General features: G+C 45.6%; 1 protein-coding gene and 1 long non-coding RNA gene across 12 annotated transcripts in view; one reads left to right on the plus strand and one right to left on the minus strand.

The window, feature by feature from the left end:
- Positions 1 to 25,319, minus strand: part of NFIA (nuclear factor I/A) — a 571,713-nt gene that overhangs the window by 435,893 nt on the left and 110,501 nt on the right. The gene's annotated exons all lie outside the window — the stretch shown is intronic.
- LOC106728135 overlaps positions 4,387 to 25,319 on the plus strand; it is a 52,539-nt gene continuing 31,606 nt past the window's right edge. The window contains exons 1-2 of one of the 2 annotated variants that reach the window (XR_001364392.1): positions 4,387 to 4,444; positions 20,758 to 21,017. This is a non-coding gene — a long non-coding RNA (uncharacterized LOC106728135). Of the gene's footprint in view, positions 4,445 to 17,946; positions 17,996 to 20,757; positions 21,018 to 25,319 lie in introns of those variants that run through there. The other variant, XR_001364391.1, reaches the window with a different exon arrangement.

Here is a 25,319-nt window from a genome sequence, read left to right on the forward strand (position 1 = left end):
CAGTACATGGTCGCCTCAAGGTGCCCCAGGCAGAAGGGACTGATGTCAAAGGCAGCAGCAGAACAGTCCTGGCCAAGGGATGCTCAGCTAAAATTTCATATTTAAGATACATTTAATTTCACTAATTTTATCTGAAACATTCTAAATACTCCTGAAATAAAGGGCCACCCCCAAATAAAGGAAGGGCTGAAATTGCATAGTGTCACTACCTTTGGGGTGGTAATCAGTAGCCAGAACGCACCACCGCAGGCACAGGATGAATTTAGATTGCAGATAAAGCATATTTTACAATTTCAGAATAAACATGCGTTTGTAGGTGGGGCAGGCTTCTTCTGTTCACAGTTCTGAGCACTCACCGTTGGCTGCTCCTGTCATACCTGTTCCCTACTGGTCCCAGAGGGCGGTGAGGTTGCAGCCGCTCACCTAGGCGGACCCCTTCTATTTGCCGACAAGGAAGCTAAGATGTGGAGGGAAAGCGACTGTAATACAGCAGAGGGAGGACTGCAGTCCTGGGATCTCCTGCTTCACCAGGCTCTTCCTCTGGTGGGGGCCGCCTCTCAGAGGAGCCCTTTGTGAGCACAGTGTGCCTGGTAGCAGGAAGCAGCCATCCTGAGCTGCCCTCTGCAAGGGTCCTACCAATAAATGCAGGCAGTGAGGACCGAGGGGAAGGCCTGTGGAGACTTATGTCCAGGTGTCTGCAATCTACGTAACTGTTTGTCCTTGTTCCTTGCACTTGAGATAAGTGAGAGGGGGTGGGCAATGACTTGTCTCTCTTTTGGGTGTCCGTGCAGGTGAGGGATAGCTGGGTGTCCATGGAATGGAGCTCAGGGCAAGGTTTGCCTGGGGAGAACGCATCACTGGGGAAGCTCCTGAGCCAGGCCCACTTTAGAATGCCTGTTTGCCAACTCAGAGGTGGGTGGGTGGGAAGATTGTGCACTAGGGCTTATCTCTCCCTCTCAGCTGGGTTTCTGTTATTCCTGGGCCCTGTGGTGGGGGCTGGCAGAGGAGCTGACCTATAGGCTTGGCAGTTTGATCTGCACATGCTTGTCTTCACTATTGTCAAGGGGCTCCCCTGGGGGTGGAGATGGGATGGGGGAGGTGGGGTGAATTTGATGGTAATCCAGGTAGGAAAAAGAAATCAAAACTACACAACTAAATACAAATGTACACAACATAGACTACCTGGCTGGTCCTAAGTAAACCAGGCCAGCAATTTAGGAAGAATATGCTTAAGAAATTATGGCTGATGTACCAATCATATATATGTGGTACATATATCTTTGTCTCGTAGGACCTTGTGCTGTGCTTAACACATGGTTAGTGCATGACAAAGAATTCTTACGTAAATCTATAGAGTGCTAATTACGGAGTGTAAAATTATTACTCCGTGCTAACAAGAAAACAAATAAGATGTACTCTTCACCCACAAGGAGCTTAAAATTTAATGGGGGGAAAGATGTAAACGAGGAGTTTTACACACAGAAAAGAAGAAAGGAAGAGCATCTTTTGTTGAATGAGAGTGTGTGAGCTGCACTGTGGAGGCAGACAATTCCTCCTGAGGTTGCGCTCCTGCACGGATACCTGTTTGACTCCCTGATGAAGAAGCAGCACCAGCCTTGCACCTCGAGTTTCCCATTTCCCACCAGAACTACGTTGGGTCAGGTCTCAGGTGACGTGTCTTATACACCTGGGCTCAGGCTAACTCGCTATGTTTCCTATAGGTAACTTGGCCACTTGACCGACTCCTGGCAATTAGATTCACTTTGAGGAAAAGTTTTTCAGATGTCTTTTAGAGCTCATTTTTGAAAGATGGTCCACCTGGTGCCTGCTCCCTGGCTCTGGATGGAGGCCAGGGGATGACAGCAGCATGAACTTGCCATGGATAACAAGTCCTCTGTTATGACTGGGAGCATTTGCAATGCTATAAATAACTCTATCAATATTGTGATAATGGCACTTTAAAGAGGTCTATTTTACAAGTGCTGAATGTAAGAGAGACCACAGCTGCGCTCATTAATTCTGAAGTGTGCCTCCCTCTATGTAGGACTTGCAGGTGTAACAATAAACATGTTGATTCAATGAAAGTCTAGATAATGTTTAGATTAAGAGAGAGGTTAGGGTAACATTGTTAGTTTTTCCATTGTGTTGGCATAATGAAAACAAATTATAACAGCTTAATTGGAAATGGGAAAAAAGGGCAAAACATAACTTTATTACAGATTTCAGATGCTTACCAATAGCTCCTCCCCCCTCGAGAGCGAGTATCATAATTGACAGCAGTAGATCTTTTGATAATTAATTGCAGTAAATTATCACTTGGCACAAAGAAGGCATAATTGTAATTAATTTGCAACCTTCCCAGCATAACACTGAATTAGAAATGGCACTGCCGTCATTTTTCCAAGGGAGGGAATGGAGGCTAGGAACAGTGCTCCCTTGTCCTTTGATGCGCATTCCGAGTCTTGAGGCAAAACCCTGGCTGTAATTTTTCTGGTATGATCCCGACATCTCTGCGACTCTCTTGGGTTAGGAGTGTTTAATTTAGATTGTGGCTGATGGCGCTGGGCTATGATAGTGTTCCCTGCTGAGTTCTGCTGTGGCCTCATATCATTTTAGCCTCCCGTTAGTCACTTAACCTCAGCATCTTTCTGTATCTATCTTTCTGTAACCGTCTCATTCACCGGGGAGTTGAAAGACCTAATGCATTCAGATAACAGGCATTGTTTCAATATAAAAATTACTATATCCTCACTTGAGTGAATTAAGAAAAACTTGCCCTCAAAATGTTTCTCTCTTTTCCTGGTGCATCCTATATCTAGGATGGTGCAGATTGTAATTAAGAATCTTTGCCATGGTCCAATTTTGTAGTGATTGCCACAGATCAAGGTTCAAGCTAATTTCTCAATAATTAATTAGAAACAGAAACGAGGAGTAAAAACTATTTTCACCGGATTCTAGGCAACTGTTTATATTTCATCAGGGTGCCCGAGAGAACAAATCATTAAGCTATAAAAGATTACATCTGGGTTAGAATTAATGTCAAGAGAATTGATTAAACCAAATATTGGCTCAGAGATGATGGCCAGACTGTGCTAAGCTGTGGACCACAGGCTTCCAGGGGTCATGGAACCTTCTCTTCCTGCTCCATGTCCTCTTGGGAAGATGAGGAGGATCAGACTTCTGACAATAGGGCAAGAAGTTGTTTCGCTTAGTTGTTGGTCATAAAAAAAGATAAAGTTCATGACCCTATTTCAGGAAGACCCATTTAACAAAAATAAACGTTATTAAATTATTTTGGACACTCTTCGAGATCTTCATGGCCCTATTGTTATAGACGCTGAAATAAGGTGAATTTATAGCCAGAGACCCTCACCACTGCTGCCCTGCCAATGAATCCAGGCTTGACCTCTTTGTAACACCTTCTCTGGGGATTAACAAATCATTCAATCTTCATGCAACTTTCCTTTCTCAAAAAGCAAAGCCTTCAGTAACCCCTGCTACTCTGCACCCCGCCAATAACTTCTTCCAGTTGGGTTGAATTAGTCATGATAGTTTTCCTGTGTGAGCTAATATTCAGCGTGTCGGAGTTCAAACCACCCAGCATATTTCACAGGAGACTTCACACTGAGCTCAAACCTCAGCCCTCGTTGCCAAAGGTCCTGTTGTTTACTTGACTGAACTCCCTATGTGAAGACCTAGAGCACACCAGAAGGACACATAGACACCCCCTGCACATGCTGTGTTTTGTGCTCACGAACCTGATATGTTAGAATCTTCACTGGGAACAGAACTCTAGTTTTCTGATCTCAAACTGAAACATGATTTCCACGGAGCAAATGGAGGGAAGACATTTCTGACAGCCTCATGTTTTGAAAAAGCAAGAAGACTTAATCCACGTGTTCTCCAAGGAATAGAACTAAGTTTCACGAATGGATGCTTTGGAGGGTAGGTTTTGGCTAAAAGAAGAACCGTTTTGTTTACAGTTGTCTGAGAGGCAAAAAGATACCCATCGAAGGAGCTGTGAGATCAGTAGGCAGGGAGGGTAAACGGGACTTAAGGTGCGGTTTGGGAGGGGGACTAGAAGGCTTTAGACTATGTGCTTTTAAAGGCCTCTTGCAATGTATACATTTTTTTTATGGCTGTTTGATTGCAGGCATATGAAAGCCAGTTAAAATGAAAGCCAAAATCTGAGGCTCAGGAACCTCTTCCCTGCCATAGAACATGGGCAGCGTCATTTCTCAGCGGGTGGATGTTTAGCCTCATGCTGAGGGCCTTCTGAACTAGTTTCCAGTTCTTTGGGCTACAACATTGCTAAGTTAATGGTTAAACAGAAGGTCATTCATTTATTTTTTTCAGTCATTCATTCATGTGACAAACGCTCTGCGTCTGCAGCATCGCAATGCGCCAGGCTATCCAGGTGTCCTGATGCTCTGTAATGATACAGGTATAATTCCTGCTGGGGCCTGTCCTTGGTCAGGCTGGCCAGGGTGCCTCCATATGTGGCTATTTTGATTTCTCATTCTGACTCTGCTGTCCAAAGGAAGGAAAATACATTAGCTAATGAAAAAAGAATAAGCAAACTTTCTGAATCTATACAAGGTTTAGTGTGGTCTGGCTCCTGCCTGCCGGCCTCCCTCCCTAACCTCATCTCATGACTCTCACAGTTGTTCTTTCCCTCCAGCCACACCAGCCTTCTTTCTTCCACTTCTGTAAATACTCCACACCTTTCCCTATTGTAGGGTTTCTATTCATGCTGTTCCCTTGGCCTCCCCACACCCGAATCCTTTACCTCTCAAACATGACTTCCCTCAAGCCAGTTTTCCCTGCTCCACCAATCCAAAGCAGCCCCGCCCACCACTGAATGTTCTCTGGACATCTTGTAGTTTTCTTTTTTAGCACTTCATAATAGTTTCAAAATATTTGAGTATATTAGAAAATTGAAATATGATTCCATTGTCTGTAGAATTCCTGAAACATAATTGAATCACAGTTTGAGATTCAGTGTATAGATTCAGTGTATTCATTGTACAACCCATAGCACCTCTTGGAAGATATCACATTTAAAAAGAATAATACAGCCCTAACCGGTTTGGCTCAGTGGATAGAGCATTGGCCTGTGGACTGAAGAGTCCTAGGTTCGATTCCGGTCCAGGGCATGTACCTTGGTTGCGGGCACATCCCCAGTAGGGAGTGTGCAGGAGGCAGCTGATCGATGTTTCTCTCTCATCGATGTTTCTCTCTCATCTATGTTTCTAACTCTCTATCCCTCTCCCCTCCTCTTTATCCCTCTCTCCTCTTTGTAAAAAATCAATAAAATATATTTAAAAAATAAAATAAAATAAAAAGAATAATACAACAATCTATACTAATAAAAGGGTAATATGCTAATTAGACTGGATAGACAGGACGTCTTCTGGACATCCTTCTGGACGTCTTTCTGGACAAAGCCACAGCAGCTGCCAGGGCTGAGGGCCAGCGGCGCAGGATAGGCTGTGGTGTGGGAGAGGCGGCGGTGGCGCGGGAGAGGCGGCTGCACAGGCCAGTCCAGCGCTGTGGCCCCTTTCACAGAGGCAGTGGGAGAGGGGGCTGCACAGTCCTGGTCCCAGTGCTGCTTCTTCTACAGAGGTAGCCACAGAGGCAGCAGCATGGGCCTGGTCTTGGCACCAATGTCATACCTCTGCAGAGGCTGGATGGGTTGTGACCTGCTGTGCCTCAACCTCTCACAGCCCCTCCCCCAGCCAACCTGGACCCAGATCACCCCCCACCCACCAGTGGGTGGAAGGCAGGGCCAGCACTAAGAAGCGAGGGCCAAGGGTGGGGCAGCCGTGGTGGCCAGCTATGGCAGCAGCAGCGGGGTGATGGGGGCGGTGCCTTCCCCTGATCTGCCCCCAGAGGGAGGCCAGACTGCAGCTTAGGCCCGCTCCCTGTGAGCAGGCCTAAGCCATCAACAGGACATCCCCTGAGGGCTCCTGGACTGTGAGAAGGGGCAGGCTGGGCTGAGGGACCCCCCCCCCAGTGCACGAATTTTCATGCACTGGGCCTCTAGTAGTAATAATATCTTCAATTAGATACATGTTATGATTTACATGTATTTTTTACACACATTTCTGTTCCTCAAAACTGACTAGTGTGGTAAGCATCCATTGCTCTCCCATTTCACAGATGAGTTGTCAGAGGCTGCAGAGCTGGTTCGTGGCAGAACTGGCCTGAAAAATCACATCTGACTCTGGTTCAAGTTTCATTCTGTCCACACTGGCCATCTCCTCCTTCAGTGTGTTTTACACTTAAATCAAGGTGTACACAACCAAGCACTTATATGGGTATTGTTTTTACTGTCCCCATATTGTCCTCTTTGTCCTATTCTTTCAGTCTCCTGGGGGGGAACCAGGCTGAGTTGGGGTAAAGAAGGAGAATTGGGGTTAGCCCTGGGACAGGTCGATTTTGGAGGATTTTGGAGTAAGCATATTCCCATAGTCTGTTGGAACTGGAAGGGGCTTATGCTGTCCTTTGAATGTTGACCTGTGCTCTGTGGAGCTTTAAGGTAGCACGGCTCCACTGCACAACTCCAGAGGCCACCTCCCACATGGCACTCCATCCGCGTGGCGCCTCTGCAGTGCTGTGTGTCTGTGGGTGACTGAGGGACTGCCACGGTCACCTTCACTTTATTCCAGCCAACTTGGCTTTGATCTCTTTTGTATATTGAGCTTCTGATAAGATTTTACTTGAAGAAAGGGCTCTGCTCCATAAAAGAAATCACTTAAAACCTCAGTATTTAATATATATATTTTTTATTGATTTCAGAGAGGAAAGGAGAGAGAGAGAGATAAAAACATCAATGAGGAGAGAGAATCATTGATCGGCTGCCTCCTGTACACCACCAACTAGGGATTGAGCCTGAAACCCAGGCATGTGCCCTGACGAATCAAACCATAACTTCCTGGTTCATAGGTTGGTGCTCAACCACTGAGCCACCGGGGCCGGGCAAAACCTCAGTATTTAATAATGCACCACCTGAGCTTGGCTATCTGAATGACTTATCCACGGTCCTATAACCAGAGAAGGGCAGAATTGGGGCTTAAATTCAGACCTCTGATTCCAAAGTTAACCCTCGGGCCTCTATCCTGGGCTGCCTGTCTAGACATGGACAAGTCAGGTGGTATGGTGGGAAGTGAAACTGGGTTGCCTCTTGGAAGAAACCTTAGAAAGTGGAGGGATAAAGGTTTGGATGCTCCAAACTAGCCACGCTCTGGGACCCTACCTGCCTTGGCCAGACATGCTTATTCCTTTGATCTTTCCTGAAAACGTGCCTTCCCTCCCCTCATCTCAGCCACCTGCTAAGCCCTCTCCACCTCTACCTTGATGATTTCTCACAGGGAAGCCTTTTCCTCTCAACTTTGAGAATACTGAAGATGAACACCAAGGTCCTCTCTCTGTTTCTGAAAACTGCTAGTGAGCAAATTACTCAAACTCTCCCCTGTCCTCTGGATTGAACCTGATTGAGACCTTGCCCTCGGCAGTGACCTGTGTCTGTCTCTGGGATTTTTTCGTACCTTTTTCCAAGAATGAGAATGCTTTCAGGTGACCTTTTTCCAAGAATGAGAATGCTTGCTTTTGCAGTTGCTCTCGACCATTAGCAATATCAAAAAAGCCAAATAGTCTGAGAGCCCCTTTACACCTTTTGCTTTGGAGTGAGACAATCATTCTCCCTTGACCTCATGACTTAACGTGCGTGGTCCTGGGAGCTCTCGTGGAAGTGGGACTGAAGAAGGATGTCTGGTCATATTCAGACCCAGGCAAGCACAAGCACACTAAACAGAAAGAAAGAAAATTCCTCTCAGTGTGTCTAGAGTTCAGTCAGAGTCAGCAAATGTTCCCAGCTGGAATGAATGACTGTTACTCTATCTTAACTCACAAGTCCCCTGACAGTGCTGACAAAATCTGTGTTTCTACAGTGTTAGATGCTCTGGCTAGAGGATATATTAATTGGACATCAGATGGTGTCTCCTCACCCATTAAGATGGAAACAAGACAGACTCAAATGCCATTTCATGGCGTGTGCAAGCACTAAACCCTCACGGGATGATGGAGCCTTGCCCAGAGACTTGTTCTTGTCAACTGCAAAGGGCGACTCTGGCTTTGAGCTCCAGTTATATTTATATACATATATTGTTTCCCCATTGATTTTTAGAGAGAGTGGAAGTGATGGAAGGGGGAGAGCGAGAGAGGAGAGAGAAAAAGAGAGAGGAAGAGAGACATTCATATGAGAGAGACGCATTGATTGGTTACCTCCAACACGTGCCCCAACCAGGGCAGAGATTGAACTGAATGGAACCCACAACCCTTTGGTGCGTGGGCTGGTTATTGAGCTCCAGTTTTCATTCGATCACCTCCCTTTATGAATATTCTTACTACCCTGCACATGTATCTGGCTCCCCACCATACTAATCGAGATATGAACTCAGCTCGTTCTCCTGATTTCTCCACAGCAAGGCATTTGGGCACATAGAGGGCTATCCTGAAAGTGGAGGAATGGGAGGGATTTTGACAGCAGCAACACAGATACTTAAAATTTCATGTTAGAAATTTTGCTTTTAACATCTCTCTTTAGCCAATTTGATAATTGGGCTCCAGTCTTTGGCCAGGTGGCAGAACATCCCTTGTCCCCATGTCTTCTGTCCCCTCTCCTGTGCACCCCATCCCCTCTAGCAAACAAAACAACACAAAGCCGTTCCATTTCTTCACGCAGTGAAGTTGAGTTCTTTTATACCTTTACCTCCCAATTCAGACCTAAACTCATCAGATTCCTTAGCACAGTGATGGCGAACCTTTTGAGCTCGGCGTGTCAGCATTTTGAAAAACCCTAACTTAACTCTGGTGCCTTGTCACATATAGAAATTTTTTGATATTTGCAACCATAGTAAAACAAAGACTTATATTTTTGATATTTATTTTATATATTTAAATGCCATTTAACAAAGAAAAATCAACCAAAAAAATGAGTTTGTGTGTCACCTCTGACACGCGTGTCATAGGTTTGCTATCACTGCCTTAGCAGAACAGAAGGGCTTTTATGTAACAAGATGCTTCTCTCCTTAGAAATAAAAGAGCAACAGTAAACAAAAATTGCCCTCGGTCCATATAGAGTCAGCGTGGGGAAGGGGCTGTGAAAGAAGGCCTTTGGTGGGTATTGACCGGCACAGGAACGCAGTTTTCAGGAAAAAGGCCTGTGCTTGCAGGTATGAGGAGGAGGGGCAGAGGGCGTGGGATCTCTGCTGGGCCTTTGCAGGCCAGTAGCTTCCCTTGTGCTGACATTGCATTCCGGGCTGCTGTCACCATTTGCTCCTTGGAAAGGGGACCGCAGAAAAACGTGCCCTGCTTAGAAATGACAAGCTCACTAAGCCTTGCTGGGACTGAGGATGGCTGCTGAGTGGCGGGCACATCCTGAGGCTGTCCCTGCCCAGAGCCCGTGGCCTGAGTCAATAGTGATTACTGTCACTGACTTCAGCGATTGTGTTCCTGTGTTGGGCTGCTTCTAACACCCCCTCTCAGAGATAGGAACTTGAACAATGGTGGATAGGTGTATGTTACAATGTAAATCCAAGTGCAAGAAGCAGCTAGAGCTAGTGGGATGTACACAGTAGGGTCAGGAGACGCTGTTCTAATCCTGCTGTACCTTGTGATTGCTGAGTGACTTTGGGTAAGTCATTGCTTACCTCCCTGTAAAATGAGGGAACTTGGTTCTCAAAGTGTGTTCCTCAGGGGACCCATGAGGCGTTGCATGAAGGTGGAGAGGTGAGGGGAGAAAGAGTCCCCAACCACAGCAGTTCTGGTTTTGCCTGTTTTATGGTTAGTGTGAAAGATTTTCATTGCGTAAAGGATTTGGCCATAAAAGAAGTCTGAAAACCACTGCTCTAAAGGATGGCTGTCCATGACCTCTTGGAGGGCTGACACTACATGATTCTGTATGGAGGTATGGAAGAAGAATGGGTGCTGGGAAAGACGCAAGCATAAGGCAAAGAAATTCCTGCCACAAATAAATCCCTGGCCGATCTCTCCTAATCCCTGAAAGTTTAAAGATTTAAAATCTATTTAAACACACACACACAAAACTGCAGTTCTCAGCAAATAAAGACTACTTTAAATTTCAGGTTTGTTACACCCACAAATCACCCATCCAGTACATTCTAAATAAAAAACTAATAACTCTCTTGGTAGGGAGTGTCCCTTGCAGAGGCCGTGTATCAGGCATGAACCTGCGCTGGGAGAAAATGATACTAGTGCTTTCCAAATTACACTCATTTCAGAAAATAACTTAAATAAATGAATTTGGCCAAATGCAGTCTGCTTATTTTCTTATTTCCTCTGCATTGAAATGCAGGGGTAATATTTTTCTGCCAGCAAGTATTGGAAACAAAATCACTTAGAGCCATACTTAAGGAACATTTTAGAATCTTTCACAAAATTAGTTTAGTTGCATTTCCAGAGTCTTTGCTTTTTATAGTGCTTAGGAGAGTTGGAGAGGGGTTGGGGTAGAGAGGGCAGAAGAAAAAGGGACCCAAGGCTATGGGCCCAAAGGCATCAAGTTCAGGGACCTTAGCAGTCACCTAAGCCCTCTCTCCCCCTCCCCCACCTCCCCCCTTTCCATCAAATGCTTCTGTCTCTGCTTGTAACATTTCTGCCAGGTGCTCATCCTGCCTCTAGGGGACCCTCTCTAGTTATTGGGAAATGCCTGGCATATAGTAAGCACTCAATGTATGTGGATTAATGCAAATATTCTATGCTCTGTTTTTTACCTTTCGGTCCTGGTCAGCCAATGGGACAACATTCCATCAAGCACGTGACTCAAAAGAGTCTTTTCTAGAGAGATGGTTGAGGCATGCTGACTCGAGGGGGTGAGAAGCCAGGGACATAGTTTCGCCCGTCTGCCTTGCATGGCTCAGGTTGGAAAAGCAGAAGTCAACTGAAGCATCCAAGATTGAAAAAGGCAGAGAGGGGCAGGGGCTGAGGACACAGGCTGTAGCAGGGGAGCTGGAAGCCCTAGTTCCAGTCCTAGCTGGGGATCCCCTTAAAGCACGGACAGGGAACAATGGTTCAGGGTGTCTGAATGAGAATTACAGTGCTCAGTGTATAGGAAGGTCGTGAGGACTTAGTCCAGAAACATTTACTGAGTACCTACTGTTTTGCCCAGAACCATGCGATATCCCTGTCTTCAAGGAATTCACAATCTGAAGAGGAGACAGACAGGTAAAGAGACCATGGAGACGTGGTGTGGGAAGTGGTGCGGAGTCAGTACAAGGTGCTGTAGGATTGCAGAGGCAGCACCTTCGTCCAGCCAGGGGGTGGGGAGTGGGTTGGAGCTCGCTTCCTGGAGGACAGAAAGCTGAAGTGAGGGTTCTGATCTGTGCTGGGAATAGAGGAAGCCATGGTGGTAGGCAGGGCTGAGAGCAGGAAAACCCTTGTCGATGATGCTAAGGACCTAGATGCCAGCTGGGTGATGGGGAGCCAGGGAAAGGTTTGGTGTAGAGATACGTTTGCAAATGTATTGGAAAGCACCTGGCACATAGCAGACACTTAATCAATGCGCACTTAAAATTTTTGAGCTGGATTTTTTTTTTTTTACCCCAGGAGAGTCCCTGCACTTCTTTGCTTTATGCATATGAAACAATTCATGATAAGAGATTTAATGCTATAAAAAGAGCAGTGGGCCAGGAGTTAGGAGTGAGCCCACACTCCCCTGATTATCTGTCTGATCTTGGGAAATTCACTTAATATGTTTGATACTTACTTTCATGATCTCTAACCTGGATTAACAGCACCCACCCTATCTACAGTACTGTGAAGGGTTACTTGCTGTGTCAATATCAGGGGATGAATTTGTATTTTTTTTGTGGCTCCTCAGAGGATTCTGGGTTTCTCAGATCGTAGGACAGGGAAGGAGCGAGCAGGCAGGGTGGTGAGAGTTTGGGGAAGGGGTAAATACATTTCTTCTTTTACTTTCTTAACCTGCACCTCCCAAGTGAGTGAAATGTATGCTGTGCGCATCTCGAGCCGGCTGAGCAGAGTGGCCGAGGACGGAAATAGCCGGGCTGATTTATGAGCAGGAGGCAGATTTGCTTTAATATCGCAACACAAGAAAGTCAGGTCTCTTAAATAATACGGCTCGCAGATTTATGGCTGTGCTGCGTGCTCGCCTCGGCGCTGTCTCTGGCCACGGACGGTGCTTTGCTCCGGAAAGGCTGAAGTCAGCAGCTCCGGAGACGCTGGGAAATAGATCCAGTGGCAGCAGCCAGTCCACTGGGTCAGCTGTTTTCAGCGGGGGCCCCACTCCTCTCCACCCCTTTGTTATGTGTTGTCAGGACTGGTTTGGGTCTTATAAAGCCAGAGGTATAGCAGACAAAGGGCTGGCACTTACGGGGCATTATTTGGGAGATGACAGGAAGGTTCACAATTGCATATGCGTCTCTCTATTGGTGTTGGCTTCTGGGCTGAGAATTCAATAAGCCACTAATTCTTTCATAATAATAATGTACTTATTCCACAAATATTTAGATAGCACTTATAACTCAGGCCCTGTTCTAAATGGTTTACAATGATTAACTATAATTCTCTCAACAACCCTCTGAGGTAAGCCTGTTATTATCACCATTGTACAGATGAGGAAATTGAGGTAAGCGCCTAAAATAAGTAACTTTCCCAAGGTCACAGGGCTAGTGAGAGGTGGAGACAGAATTTGAACCTGATGGTCTGGCCCCATTGTCTGTATTCATAGCCATTATGCCATAAATAATAGCACAAACCCAATTACAGTGGCTATGAATATTCACGGAGTACTGTACACTGGACTTTTCATGCATCTCATTTCATCCTCACAGAACCTGGGAGGCAGGGACTATTATTATTTTCCCTGTTTTACAGATGAGAAAGCTGAGCACATAGCTTGCTGAAGGTCATGTGGGTAGCAAGTGGCACAGTTGGGATTGAAACGCAAGCAATCTGACTCGAGAGCTTGTTGATTAAATGTGAATGTGGTGGTTGATTTTCTTTCCTTGTACTTTATGCAGAGGAAGTGAGAAAAAGAGGGAGACATCTGTTAAGGGTAAATGTGAGAATAAAACTGGACCAACTTTAGTTCCTGCCAACTGATGATTCCATTGGGCCTGCCACCAGCAGGGCCAAGACCATGGAAACTGCACAGTGTAATGAACATCCAGGTTCCTTGTACCCCTTTGTCAACAGGGGTGGTTGGTTTCCTTTCCACCCCACCCCTTCTTCTAGAACAATAGCTCCACCAGCTATCAGAAGTCATCCCTACCTCTGGGCCTTCCATCCTACCCTTGAGACAAATCCCATCTCTTCTGCTCCAGTTTGGTACCTGAGTCCCTGACCTCTTCCCTCTACTTAAGCATCCACGTTGATGACCTGCCCATGTCACCCTTCCTGTAAGTCCAGCCCCTGCTTTGCTTTCTCCAGCGTGGCTCAGACCTCCAGGCCTGTGAATGTGGCTTGCTCTATACCTGCTCTCAAACCTGACTGTGTTGATAGAACACCTGCTTTCATTCCTTCATTCATTCGGCTCATGTGTATGGAGCTGAGAGAGCAACTACCATGGGCCCGGCACCGTGTTAGATGCTGGGGACTCAGAAATGCACAAGAATTGGTCTCTGCCAAAAAAGAACTCACAATCCAGTGGGGATAAAACAAATCAGCCATTAGGGTGCAGTGGATGAAGTGGTGGGATAGCTGGGAGCATGTGGCACCACAGCAGCAGAGAAGAGGAGTGCCTTAAATCACATGGGGGTGGGTGTATGTGTATGCATCCTTTGTATCCTTGACAATGATAGATTATGAAGAACACTTTGCATGGGGGTGAGATGTAGGGATATGGAGAAAGCTTGATACAAGCTGGTTTTTGAATGTTGAGGGAATGGTTCAGGGAGGACAGGGATCAGTGTTTTGCACAGAAGGAAAAGCAAATGTGAAGATTCTCAAATTTGAAACAGAATGACCAGTTTGGGAAACTCTTAGCAACCTGGTATGGCTGGAGTCAGGGGTCCAGGAGGGGACCTAGGAGAGTGTGGAAGGTAGGCGAGAGCAGGATGGGCCTTGTGCAAGGATGAGATGAAGACTCTGAAGTTTGATGGAGAGTCTATAGGAGATTGGCATGCTCATCATCCCCTTTCAGTATTGCTCTCTCAGCTGTCCATGCCTTGCTGAGACAGGGATTTGTGCTTAACCCCCATGCTTGCTCCAAATGGCCCCTATTATTGTTGTTCATCTGCTCCCAGAAAAATTGTGCCCCACCCTTTAGATTGGACTTCCTGAGGGCAATTGGCTGGCCTGCCCATTCATAGTCTAGGTGGGCTCTGCTTCTGTGGCCCACCACTTCTGGGCCATCTGAGGAGCAGCAAGGGGGGAGGCACAGAGGGGAGGGGAGAGAAGTGTTAAGATACATGGTAAGGAACGTAACAAAAGGCACACCACGAGGGCCTTGTGGGCCAGTGTAAGGACTTGACCTTGTGCTTTTATGGGACAGAGCACCATTAGAAGGTCTAAGCATATACATGACATAATCTGAACAATGCTTTAATAGAATCATGCCAGCGGCAGTGTTGAAAACCACCCCACTACAGAATGGCAAGAGTGAAAGCAGGGAGACTAAGTAGGAGGCTGTTGCCTAATTCACATGAGAGATGATGGCAGCTTGGGTGATGGCGAAAGCCGTGGAAACAGTTGGGTTCTGGGCATATTTTGGAGGCAGAGGTAATAGAATTTCCTGCTGTATTACATGTGGATTTTGAGACAAGAGAGGAAATAAGGGTGACCGTAGGTTTATCACCTGTGCAGGTAGAATGATGGGGTTGCCATTAATTGAGATGCACAAGACACCTGAGTTTAAAGCCTGCCCCCAACAGATTTTGTTGGGGTAACAAGGAGACCAGAGGAGAGGCCCAGGAGATTACAGGGGATGTTCAGGGCATGGCGTCCTGGCCTTCTGGCTCCCACTGCAGAATCTAAGGTTTGAAATTCATTACAAGAAACATCATTTCTGGAAAATACAAGTAGGTTAGTCACTTCAGTCTATTTTTTATATTTAGATATTTCCGGGCACCTGCGTGCTTCACCCACAGCCCCATTATATCTCTCAGAAGGTGCTGTCCTCTCTTGACTTTTGCTAAGTGACAGGATTTACTGTGGGCTCTGGTGTCAGGCTTAAATCAGCCTTGGTGATGGCGGCATTTTGCTCAGCAGGAACTCTGGTGCAGGGACTCAGTAATAAATGGGGCTCTCCACAATCGTGGCGCGTTTAATAACTGCCAGGTTATCCCCAAGTGGTTTCCGTGGGAGTGGACCAAAAATTGCCTATCAGTCCAAATGAAGGATGCCACAATTTCCCCTGCTTTCCAGATAATTTTTAATTTCGGGACCACCTGCTCCTTAGTTCCACCAGGGCTGACTCTGCCAGCATCGTCATTGAGGGTTTTGTCTTTCTGTGACGTGTAACTCATCATCTCATGGGCCTGTCTCTGCTCAGTGGCTAGAAAACATGTTTGCTGGTGTATCAGCACCTCTGGCCTGAGAGGTATAACATGGGCTGCCCCTCTTATACCCAGAGGAGACTTTAACCCACTGACAAAAGCGCACCACATCACTACCTCGTGTGCGTGAATTATTCTTGGCCTCAGGGTAAATGGTAACCAGACAAGATATGTGGAAAGAACAGGGGTGATTGTTGTTGGAAAGAACTGGGCTCAAGTCCTGGCTGTGTGACTTACTAAGTTGGTGACTTTAGGTAATTCTGTCGATTATGTGCTTTGCGTTTTCCCAGTGGTAACATGGGATTGCCCTGAGCAGTAGGAGAGCATTTGGGAAGCCTGAGGAAGGGCTTGGCACAGGGTGGGCTCCTGAAGCATGTCCGTTGTCTCCCTGCCTATGTGTGTAGTCTCAGGAGTTTCATTGTCTGTAAAAGGGGATCCACAACACCCCCAGAGGTGGAGCCAAGGCACTTAGGTCTGAGTCCAAGTTTGGCCTCTTACTTGTGTGATCTTAGAACGTTACTTAATTTCATTCTACTCGGTTCCTCATTTTAAAAGCAGACATAATAATATCACAGGCTTCAAAAGAATGTTGTAGGGATTAGGTGAGTTCATTAATCCAGGGGGAAAGCACTTAATACTTAGAACAGTGCTGGGCACGGAGTAAGCCCTCTACAAAATGTTAGCCGTCATTCTGTGAGGTCCCTTTGCCATCAAGGAGGTCTTTAATTTGTGGTTAATAAGCCCCTGCATCAACTTTTCCAAGTCACTCAGATACTTGATTCCCAGAATCCTGGGAGGTAGGAGAAGAGTGTTTTGGTCTTTTCTTTTAATAGACACAGGGCGACGACGAGGTAAATCTCTCAAGGTCACAGACTACGTTAGTGGAAAAGACCAAGTCAGACTGTTTCCTCAACCCCTGTTCTCAGTTCTCCCCACTGTATGATATGGACCAAGTCCCTGGAGTGGTGTGGCGCCTACTGGCCCATGTAACTCTGGAATCTATGACCTTTTCCTCATCTGGAATAACAGAATCAATACACATTTATTGAGCATCTTCCATGTGTCAGGTGCTTTACATATATCATCTTGTTAAATAGCCCCGCATCCTTTGTATTCTTGGCAATGATATAAAGAACACTTTGCAAACAGGGACATAGCTAACAACTCCAACCTATTCATTTTTTGAGATATAATTCACATATCATAAAAGTGTTTAATACAGTGGTTTTTAGTATATTAACAAGGTTGGGTCATATGCTAACTTATGTTTTTTAGGAAATATCAACTGTTTTCCAAAGCAGCTGCACCATTTTAAATTCCTATCAGCAATGTATGACGGCTCTAATTTCTGCACCTCTTCACCAATACTAGTTATTGTCTGTAAGGTATTAATTTTAGAAGGTCATATTTTTATTCTAAAATCTTCCCATCTTGGATACCATTAAAAAGACCTCATTGCTCAGTCAAATAGATAAGAGAAAAATCTTTAAAATTCAGTGGTAACAAGAGGAAAAAGTATGTTTGCCTTCTTGGATGTTTAAAATGGCTTTAATGGAAAAGAACATTTAAGAATTGTTACTTTATTTTTATTGATTTGAGATAGAGGGAGAGGAAGAGAGACATATGTTTTTAAAATATCATCGTGGCTGCTGTGTAGTGAATGGGTTGCAGGAGACAAGATTAAAAGCCAGGAGAGAGGATACAACGGCAGTGGTCCTGGTGAGAGATGATGGCGTGAGAGACCACAGACTTAGGTGAGAGTGGGATGATTTTTGTAGAAAGGGGTCTCAAACTTGTATATGACTTGAAATAGGTGATAAAGGAGAAAGAGGAATTGAGGACACTATTAGGTGTGGGGCCTGAAAAGTGGGTGGGTAATGGTGTCATTTCTTAGATAGGAATCCAGCAGAGGCCTAGGATTTGAAGGGGAATGTGCTAAGTGTGGTGGAGAGAAGGGAGCTGAGTGAGACCTGCATCCCACTTCCTTCTTTTGGTCTTTCCAATCAGGAAGGTCACTCTTTAGGAAGGAGGATAAAAAAAATGTGAATGCCATACTTTCTCCTCTTCATTCAGGCCTCAGTGTGGCTTTCCCTGACCCTATTTAATTGTCAACTTTTCTCCCTACCCCCACTCCTATCATTCTCCATTCCCTTCTTATCCTATTTAGTTTACAGTTGTAGCACTTGTCCCTATCTAAAATATTACATTTAAAAGTGTCTATGTCTGTCCAGTCTATTAGAATACATGCTCTGAGAGTTTTGTTCGTAACCCTCAGGCCTGGAGCATAGTAGGTCTATGCACATAGTAGGCATATAGTAGGCACATGGTAGGTAATCAATGAATTTTCCTTGAATGAAAGAAAAAACTGAACATGTGTGACTCCATTCCCATCCTCCTGCCCATTTTCTTCTTCAGAAGTCTTGCTCTTAGGATGCACACGATCTCTGCTCCTGCACATGGTAAGGTTTCATGTAGCTATTACTTCTGTCCGGCCACAGTCATCCACCAGGGAGCAAATAGGGATCTATGAGGTCTTAGCTTAAATGTGAACTCTTTACTGGTGTATTCTCTGCTTACCTTATCCAAAGTAGGTTACCTTTACTGAAATTACTCTGCCTTGGCATCCTTTAGGCTTTTCGCTTCATAAGGCTTCTGTTTACTCCTACTATTGCAAAACTACCTTGTGTCAAGAACCTTGCCAGATCCTTGGAGATCTGACATGGTCATTGCACTCAACTAGACTTCACTCTAATTGAGGGGCAGATAGATATCATTGCAGCAGAATTTGAAGTGCAGAGCATGAGGCAGGGAATATACCAGCTAAACTAAATTCACTTACAACTGAAAGAAAGTATAAGACATGGTTTTGCCAAGGACTCACTATATAATCTGCTTCCTTGTTAATAGCATAAAGGTAACAATGATACTCACCCTATTGGGATAAGGATGACATGAAACTGTATATAGGAAAACACTATAATGTGCTGTGACTAGGTGAGATACGTGTTAACTTGCAATGGTTGCTATTGAAAACAAAACTGCTTGTTCTTTCAAGCCAGATTTGATCTCTCCCCTCTGTGTTATTGGTATTGCCAGCTTAGTCTGTATTTGCAGCAGAGTCTTGTGGGTACAAGCCAGGCTGGTTATGGAGGTGCAGTTGTACAAAGTTCCTCTCCAGCCCCAAGACACACTGGCCTTGTAGCATGGACAGGTGGCCCATGTGTCCCTTGTCAGAACCAGATGTGACCAAGCTTTGACCAAATTGGGAAGAGCCAACAAAACTGAGACAAAATATGGTATTGCTGCCCTGGAGTGCACATTGGTGGGCACCAGATGACATAGACCCGTGGTCAGCAAACTGCGGTTTGCGAGCCACATGCGACACTAATGAGTTTGCCAACCACTGACATAGACCGACAAGGCTGAAGGCACTTCATCCAACCTGGATGCAAGAGATTCCAGAAGTGTGGTTGGAAGTTCGGGAAGTGTTATTATTAGTCCATTCAGTATCTAAATAGTCTCATAAATGAGAGCTCTAGTCAGACGGGAACCAGGCTTTCATCTTAGTTTGGCAAATTTAGAGTGCTTACTCCATGTCAGTCCTCTTCTAGGAACTAGGGTACAATACAGAAAACACAAAAACTCTTGTCCCCACACAGCATACATTGTAGTTGGGGAGAGAGATAACAAATATAATAAATAAGTCAGGTGGACACAGTGCAATTTTAAATAAAACAGGAAAAGTGAAGCCTAGTAAAGAGGAGAAGAAGATGGCCAAGTAAGCAAGCACAGATGTGAACGAAGGGTGTTCTAGACTAGCGGTCACCAACCAGTGGTCCACGGACCACTGGTGGTCCATGAGGTTGGCGACTGCTGTTCTAGACCAAGGGAGGGTCAGAGCAAGATTCTGGAGTGCGGGTGTGCCCCACAGGTTTGAGGAGCAGCCAGAAGACTGATGTGGTTGGAGGAGGGTGAATAAGACCGAGAGAGGTGGGAGATGAGGTCAGGGAAGAAATGGATGCCAGGTAGTGCAATGTTTGGTAGAGAATCCTGAGACTTTGGCTATTACTCATGTAAGATGGGGGATCCTTGGAGGGTTTTGATCAGAAGAGTAACATGACATATTTAGATGATCATGACTAGATGCTGGATAGAAAATGGATTATAGAGGAGGGGCAGTAATGTAAAGAAAGATGATTGGGGGGCTATTCTAATAATCCAGGTGCAAGACGATGCTGGACTGGAGCTGGTATGAAGCAGACACGTTTTAGACATTTAGGAATAAGAGCCAGCAGGATTGTCTACAAATTATCATGGATGAATTAACATGCTTAGCAATGCTGTCTCCTTTGGGGATTAAAAAGCACCGATTTCAGTGTATTATCTGATGTGATCGTTAATGACAATCTCCTGATGTAGGAAGGGCTGGCCTCCCCATTTCCAACACTGAGAGGGTAAGTGGTCTTCCCAGGACCGCACAGCATGGTGACTGGTTGAACTGGCACTCTCAGCACCTCAGTTCCTGGCTCCTGTTCTAGTCTGTCTCTTTCCTGCTGGCTGCCTTTAGATCTGACTCCTCACTTAGACGTTATCCTCTATTGTCCAAGCTCCCTCGGACCGGCACCATCTTTAACGGCCTCACCCCGATCCATCCAAACCTCTCAATGAAGTGATTTGACAAGGACAAACAGGAGTCCACAAAGATTTTCTGGCTGCTGGGCCCCGAACCTCCTCCCTCCGTCTTTTGCCTCCCCCTCAGGTCTTCCCTCCCTCCGACACTGTTCGTCTGGACGGAATTCAATTATTTCTCGCACTCTCATTACAGTCTAACCAAGATTTATGAGTTGATAATTGTCTGAAAGTAAGACCACAAAGTATCATTTGTGTTTGGTGCTGACCTTCCCGGTGACCTTTAGGATTAAAGGCAAAATGAAAAGTGTGATGTCTGCAGAGCCAAACAGTGTAACCTGATCCAACCGGGCCAGTCATCCAAAGCCTCGGATTTCCCTGGGCGAGGACACATGAAAGCTGGCGCAAAGGGGGCGACTAATCCCGCAGGTTCATTTCACAAATTAAATTTTTGAAGGTGTCCCCACCTCCCTGTCTCCCTTTCGGGCGCATTCTGAGTGGCGTTTTCCAAACAGGATGATGACAACAGCTCACACCTCTGAGGCCTTTATTGGATTATTTTTACAGGCTCTTTAAAAACACTTTTTTTTAGTAGCCCTAATTGAAAACAGACCTCTCTCCTTGTCTGAATAAGCACACGGAGCATCACTGAGGGTGAAAGGAAAATGAATTCATGGAAACTTTCCCAGGTCGGTGGGTGAGACCCAATCACCCACTTCCCCGAAGCACCATGCGCGGAATCATGCCCATTTCTGAAAGCTCTTCCTCACGGGCTGGCTCCTCAAAGACACGACTGCAAAGAAAACACTACTTGAGACTCAGCCGAAGGCGTCCAGCCAGCCTGAAACGTTGGTGAGGCATTTGTGGTTCCCTGTTGGGAATGTGCAGTAATGTGTCATTCTGAGTCAGAAGGCCACTTCCTAAGGGCAGAGGGGCAGTTGGCCTGTGTCCCATGCACTGAATCATAAAATGAGAAGGCCTAATAAAGATGAAACTGTGAGCATGCCTTCCCTCTGCGCTGGCAGCCTCAATGTTCAACACATATTTATTTATTGGGCCAGGTTAGGCCTCTGAAAAAATGTCTGTGAAACCTCAAGGAGCTCACAGGTTAGAATCTCCCCTGTGAGGCAAGCAGGGACCCAGGCCTCTGCCCAGGCTGGGCTGTAGGCTGGGCCTGGCACTGGGGTTGGGCGTGCCTTGGACTGACTTGCAGGCACTGGCCTTGGAACAGAAGGACCCCAAACCTTTGTGCTTGGAGAGAGGAGATTCAGGAAGCAGGCTTGTAGTGTCAGATCTAAGGGCTTGGGCGTGAGAGTGAAGGAGATTTCTGATGGCAGGGGCCACATTTGCATTTTCCATCCGTGTTCTCACAGTGCATCTGATTCACCGAAAGGGAAGCTCACCCATTGCTTATCTCTAACAATCCTCTCCCTCGCCCATACGAAATGTGTGGTGATATCTCTGAACACATAGTAATATTTTGGACCAACTGTTTGAACACAGTCTGGGGAACTTGTAGTTATTCCACTTGGAGTGTTTTTTTACGCACTGTTCGCTTTCTGTATGGCATTTTAAACCAGCTGGACACATGCACCTGTGTTGCAGAGCAAGGGCAACCATAGGCTCTGGAGTTAGATTGTCTGTCCCATCTGTAAACTGGGGCCATCAGAAGTGGAGTAAAGCATGTAAAGCATTTAAAACAGTACCTTGTCTATGTTAAGTGCCCCATAATGATAACTAAATGTTCATGAATGATTAACAAGGTTATTTATCGATAAATGTGAGCCAGTATGATCACTCAGGTATCTGAAGCACATTCCAAAAACCTCCCTTGCATGGAGAGTCCCAAATGAACTCTGCCCTGCACTTTCTTTGTGGTCTGGTGTTAGTACTTTATCTCCTATGGACGTGGCTTTCAGCTCTTGCAAATACTGGCTTGGCCCGTACCTCTAACTTTTGCACTCCAGATGGCTTCAGGTAAGCCCTCAGCTCTCACTTGGCTGTTGAACCTTCACTCTATCCCTGGTGCCCTGGTCAGCCCTCTGTCCAGGTGAGGTCCATCTAGCGGTGCACTGGGAATGGATTGCAGCAACTCATAATAGCCAGTTATTAAAAGTTGCAGGACTTTTGCAAGCTGGTTGTTAAACACAGGAACAAATAAAAGTCAAGTTACATCAACTTGCAATCAGAGAAATGATATTTAAAGCGGTTAATAACTACTCAAAATTCATTATTTCCAAATTATGTTATTACCTTTTACTATGATCTATACTCTTGAGGTTATTACATCTATTGTAACCGTATGGGGGAAGTACTGTGTAATGGTATGCTATTGTGCATCTTTCCCCAATTCTCTGTTCTGTGATGTCATGTTGGTAGCTTGAAATTGGTCACAGTGGGAATATTTGCACCATGGAAATTGGCAAGAGCTACCAATTAGGGCTTCTTTTCCCCTGGAGAACTGGTTGTTAAACTTTGACCAGCACACCACTGTGACCAGCCCACCCACTGACATAACAGTTATAGCACTGTCTGCAATTGCTGGTATATCAGTTGTGTCCCTCACTGCTATGTGACCAGGTTGAGGGGGGAGACCAATATCCATTCATTTTTGGTACATATTCTCCCTTGCCCCATGCTGGCCTGTCCCTAGCTTATTTACAGAATGAAGACTTGAATGTGAGTTTATGAAAAGGTGGCCTCTGGTAACATCTGCTAACTTTTCCTGGCCTTTTTCCTGGATCTCTCAGGGTGACAGGTGGAGAGAGGGTGAATGGCAGTAAAGGCTGTAATTCCATCTTCACCATTGTAACTGGGGGAAGCAGTTCTCAGTTGGGATGGAGTTCTTCAGGACACTTCGTGCCTAATTGCCTGTACCAACACATCTTGTGCCAGGCAGTTTCTATCAGCAGTAATTATTTTTTCAAAATGGAATTGTGTTTGTGTGTGTGTGGCAGTTATATAGATAGGAAGGAGGTTCACTTTGTTGGACTGTAGGAGGGAGAAGGTAAGTGGTAAGAGGTGGCTGTTTAAATACTATTTAAAGACACAAACCTAGTCCAAACTTAGAAGCATTTTTGGTGATCAGAAAATAGGTAAACATCTGCATTCAAGGCCTTTGCCTTGAACTTGGTGCCTGCATTGGAATGTCTAAATAGTGAATACCAGCTCCTTGTAACTGGGAATTATTGGGGAGCCTAGGAAATAACATATAGCCCTGGGCTTGGTACATTTGGAAATTTCATATAATGATAACTAGTTAACACTTTTCAAAGGGTCCTAGGAAACAGCCCATATGAACCTTTACATTTAAAATTCAGCTTCACACATTTTATAATTAAATTGCCTTCCAAGTGACTTATAACCAGGGATTTTTTCCTTCCCTAATAGACTGCCTTGGCACCTTTTAGGACTTGGCTGTTAACCTGGGTGTCTGCCTTTTGGGAATAATCCTGAGTTCAGGAGAATAAAAAGCCGTTGCTTGTGCTTATGCAAAAGCACAATCTCACATAGGAGCCTGGCTGCCTCACTCCCCAGTAACCTGAAACACGTCTTTAGGTACATCTGTTAGGACTGTCACGGGCTAAGGTTTCTGACTCACTCAGGAACGCAGCACCAGAGAGGCAGCCGCTCTTCGGGTGAAAAGCTGTCTTGTAGTGTGCAGTTTGGGACAACTGGGATCTGTAGGGCAATCATTTTGAATTTGTTTAAAAAAAATGCCTCAATCAACATGTTGATGGTGTTTTTTCCTAAAACAGTCATTTTAATCATGTGACTACCAGACTGTAGACACACTTCCTATGTCTGAGATCTCCTCACTCAGTCACAGCCAGGCACTAAAATACCTTAATGAAAATTAATGAACATTTATTGTTATTTCTACTCAAAATAATCATAATGCTGGCTAACAGTTCTGGGAATACTGCTGTAAACCAGGCATACTCTCAGAACTTAATATGTACCATCTCATCCAGTCCTAATGAGCTAGGGGCTATTATCATCATCCCCACTTACCAGGGAAGAAAATAGAGGCTTAGCAAGGTTAAATAACTTGCTTAACACCGCAGAGCTACTAAGTAGCTGAGCCAGTCTTTGAACTTGGAGCAGGGCAGGTGGATCTGGCAGGGGAAATGGGAGACATCCAGCAAAGATACATTGCTTAAAGAAGACAGGTGCCATTTAGGGAGACTTTTGTTTCAGTTCTATGTATATACATATTGGGTTGCCATGTAAAATGTATTTCTTACTGTGGGTAACAGTAAAAATAAAAGTTTGAAGAGCATTTAGAGGGGAAAGGGACTCATAGGGATGAGGGATGTTCAAGCAGGGAAATGGTCAGGTGAGGTGACTAGATCAGATCTTTGACTTAGGGCCATTAGTTCTGACTGCTTTGAACAAGTGGGTTGGGGAGTGTGTGGATGGGGCCAAGAGCAGGCAGGTGTGTTCTAGCTGCAGTTGTACGAGTGCTGGCTGATTTCCTTCCAGCCATGGAAAGAGTGTCCATTGCCCATTTTAAAAATCTGGCCTATTTTGTTCTACTGAGGCAGGATGGCATGGGCAATGTGAACTTGAACTCTGGCTAGGTATTCCTGAGCAAGGTCTCTAACTTCTGTCTGCCTCAGTTTCCTCATCTGTATAATGGGGATAATAATAGTACCAGGCCTGTGGGTTTGTTGTGAGTCATCAGTTAATTTAAGCCCCTAGACCAGGACTCAATCTACACTAATAAAAGACAAAGATGCTAATTGACCGTACCTTCGCTATGCCCTAAGCCCCGCCTACCAGCCAATCAGAGCGACTATATGCAAATTAACCCAACCAAGATGGTGGCCGGCAACCACGGAGCTGGAGCAAGCTAGAGGCTTGGTTGTCCAGGCGATGGAGGAAGCCAAGCTTCCTGCCATCCCTGAGCCGGCTGAGGCCTCTGCTCATGGCAACAAAGTTTCAATTATAGAAGACAAATAAATCCCAGATACCTGCTTTCAGCCAGCCTCCACTGGGAGCTTGGGTGGCTGGGGGTTGTGGCCAGCCTGCAAACAGCCATCAGCCCCTCACCCAGGCTGGCCACACCCTCATGGGGTGAGGGTCCCCGCTGGGGGGCTTAGCCAGCCTGAAAACAGCCCTCAGCCCCTTACCCAGACTGGCCAGGCACCC

The sequence above is a fragment of the Myotis brandtii genome, unplaced genomic scaffold, assembly GCF_000412655.1.
Source record: "Myotis brandtii unplaced genomic scaffold, ASM41265v1 scaffold540, whole genome shotgun sequence".
Classification (NCBI taxonomy): Eukaryota; Metazoa; Chordata; class Mammalia; order Chiroptera; family Vespertilionidae; genus Myotis; species Myotis brandtii.